Source organism: Hydra viridissima, unplaced genomic scaffold (assembly GCF_058129835.1).
Source record: "Hydra viridissima isolate aposymbiotic clone 2 unplaced genomic scaffold, HvirCarnegie_v1 scaffold_10, whole genome shotgun sequence".
In the NCBI taxonomy this organism is placed as follows: domain Eukaryota; kingdom Metazoa; phylum Cnidaria; class Hydrozoa; order Anthoathecata; family Hydridae; genus Hydra; species Hydra viridissima.
The window spans coordinates 10,239,169-10,241,807 of record NW_028324309.1 but is presented as its reverse complement, the minus strand read 5'-3'; the positions used below and the strand labels follow the sequence as shown (position 1 = coordinate 10,241,807).

The following is a 2,639-nucleotide window of genomic DNA, read 5'->3' as shown; positions in this document are numbered from 1 at the left end:
AATGTAGTGGTGCTTACGACCTCTGCGATGCATCGTGTGAAAATGTCGAGCAAAAGGCCATGTGCTTATATTCAAAACTTAACTGCATGTTAGGTTGTTCTGGAAAGAGACTTGAAAAACTAAGTAAATTGGCAAAATGAACGTTATGGCTATTTCAAATAATCACTTAAAGAATAAGTAAAGAAGAATTGCGAGATGAAGAGTTATGTAAAGAAGAATTGCGTGATGAAAAGTTACGTAATGAAAAGTTGGCAGCTTTTTAAACAACTAAACTTATGCAACGAAAATGAAACAGACTTTATACGACTGGAATATACGCAGATATTTATTTATGTATATATAAATTTTTGTAGATAATTTATTAACGTGTTAAACTATAGAAGAAAAAATATTTATGTGTGTAGTTTTTAAAATATATATATTAGTAAAGTTAATGAAAAAGTCTTTTTTTATATATTCCTTTAACATTCATCCATTTTTTTAAAAAAGAACATTTTACAAGATTATTGTTAGATATTTCAATAGCAACCATTAAATATAAAATGTTAAATGTTAATAAAAGTTTAAAAAATTTATTTCTTCAAACATTCTAGAAACTACACTTTAATATTACAATCATTGTTGGCGAAAATAATTCACAATGGTCTTCAAAAGAAATATTATTTAAAAAGTTTAGACTATCAAACAACTACAGTTCACTGATGATCGTGTTAGGAAAAGAAAAGATAGTATTGAGTTAATGATAGTAAACAAAATGGCGTTCAGTTAGTTGGAGCAACGCTTCTGTTACGTTATTGAAAAGCGCCAACTTAAAATCGCAAAACATTCCGTCGCTATAAAGGGTCTTAAAAATGAGCCTATTATTAGATAAAATTGTTCGTGATTACATAGTGCACTTATCAATTTGATCTTTGGTATTTTAAACGAGAGTTTTTATTTAATCCGTAAAAACCTTTGGCGAATGGTGAAAGCAAAATCTATTCAAAAATTATTCCTGTCGAAGAATATTGTCATAAAATCCAAATCTTAGTCCTCTTGGACTTCTATGGGACCATCTAGATTCCTCCTTTAATTTTGAATTTGAAGCTAATTTTGTTTTACAATTTTCCGACAATAAACCCTGCTACGTAATCCCTTGAATTGAAGACATGAAAAGACAGGTAGAAGCCCCCCCCCCTCCTTTTTTTTTTTTTTTCAGCTTAGGTTGCAACAAAAATCCAAAGTCATCGCAGAGAAAAATACTTGAATATAACTTATTATACTACTTATATTCAAGTATTTAACGGCGAAACGTAAAAATAACTAAAAATAACAACTAAAAATAACAACTAAAAATAACAGCTAAAAATAGCAGCTAAAAATAACAAACGTAGAAATAACTTTTTTGATTTCTAACTTTTTATTACTTAACGTTGCGTTTTTTTTTTTAATAAAACTTGAACTAGTGAGTATATTTTTTTATGTAGCTAAAATGAGTATATTTTTTTGGATAAAACTTGAATGAGTTTTTTTGAAGCTTCTGTTTCAAGTTTTTTTTTATTTCTTCTGAATCTTATGCTTTGCGAACATTTAGTTTCACGTGTGAAATATTCAGTTTGATATATTCAGTTTAAACATTGGGCTTTGGTTTTTTCTGTTGAGTTTCTTTCCTTTCTATTTAAACTTTTCAAGAGAAAAATTTTGGTCTTTTAAAGAAAGCACTAATTCCATTTTAAAAACCTACGCCGCTTGATAAATGAAAACATTTAGTTTATTAAAATTTTTCTTGCAGGTTTGCAGATATTGCAAGTTGAAATTGTAGGTATAATATTGAAAGTTTAATGGGGCATAAATTTTACAAGTTTTATTTTATTCAGTGGCCACAAACAATTTTTAACAAAGATCTTTTTTTTTTAAAGAAAATTTGCAAAAGGATGAAATTACTCTTACATCTACCAATCACAATCCACAAACGAGGCAATAAAAAGCAATCATCAAATGGCTAAGAATAATCAAATAAAGATAATGGTTATTTATGATATTCTTACATGGATTGAATTATCAAATCACCAGATTTTTTATAATCGATCACCAGATTTGAATATAATCTAATTGTTTGAAATGACGAAGAATCAAGTCCAAGTAAACTCTATAAGAAGCTTAAAAAAGAGCTAAATATGAAGAAGAAGAAGAAGAAGAAGAAGAAGAAGAAGAAGAAGAAGTGGTCTAATCGATATATGCAACAACCATGTTAGAATTACAAAACTATGAGATTTATATATGTATATACCTATCTATCTATCTATCTATCTATCTATCTATCTATCTATCTATCTATCTGTCTATATATATATATATATATATATATATATATATATATATATATATATATATATATATATATATATATATATATATATATATATATATATATATTACCTATAAATCATTAAAAATATATATATATATATAATTTTTAAATGAAGTGTATCTATAATCATTGAAAAGTTTACAAAATACAGCAAGAAGTTGTGGTCATAGAATCACCAAACAAAAAAAAATTCTCTTTAAAAGTCCACTTTTACATCGTTCGACATTCCATTAACATCGAGTGACATTCCAGATTTGTTAAGTTCCCTCCCCCAAAAAAAACTCATTAA

General features: G+C 26.7%; 1 long non-coding RNA gene across 2 annotated transcripts; it reads left to right on the top strand.

Moving 5' to 3' along the window:
* Nucleotides 1–597: 597 nt before the first annotated feature.
* On the top strand, nt 598–2,188 carry LOC149883087 (uncharacterized). Of its 2 annotated transcripts, XR_016444658.1 has the most exons (3): nt 598–1,160; nt 1,772–1,801; nt 1,899–2,188. It is a non-coding gene; the product is annotated as an uncharacterized LOC149883087 (long non-coding RNA). The 2 variants fall into 2 exon arrangements; XR_016444657.1 differs by having other exon boundaries at nt 1,772–2,188.
* Nucleotides 2,189–2,639: the final 451 nt, after the last annotated feature.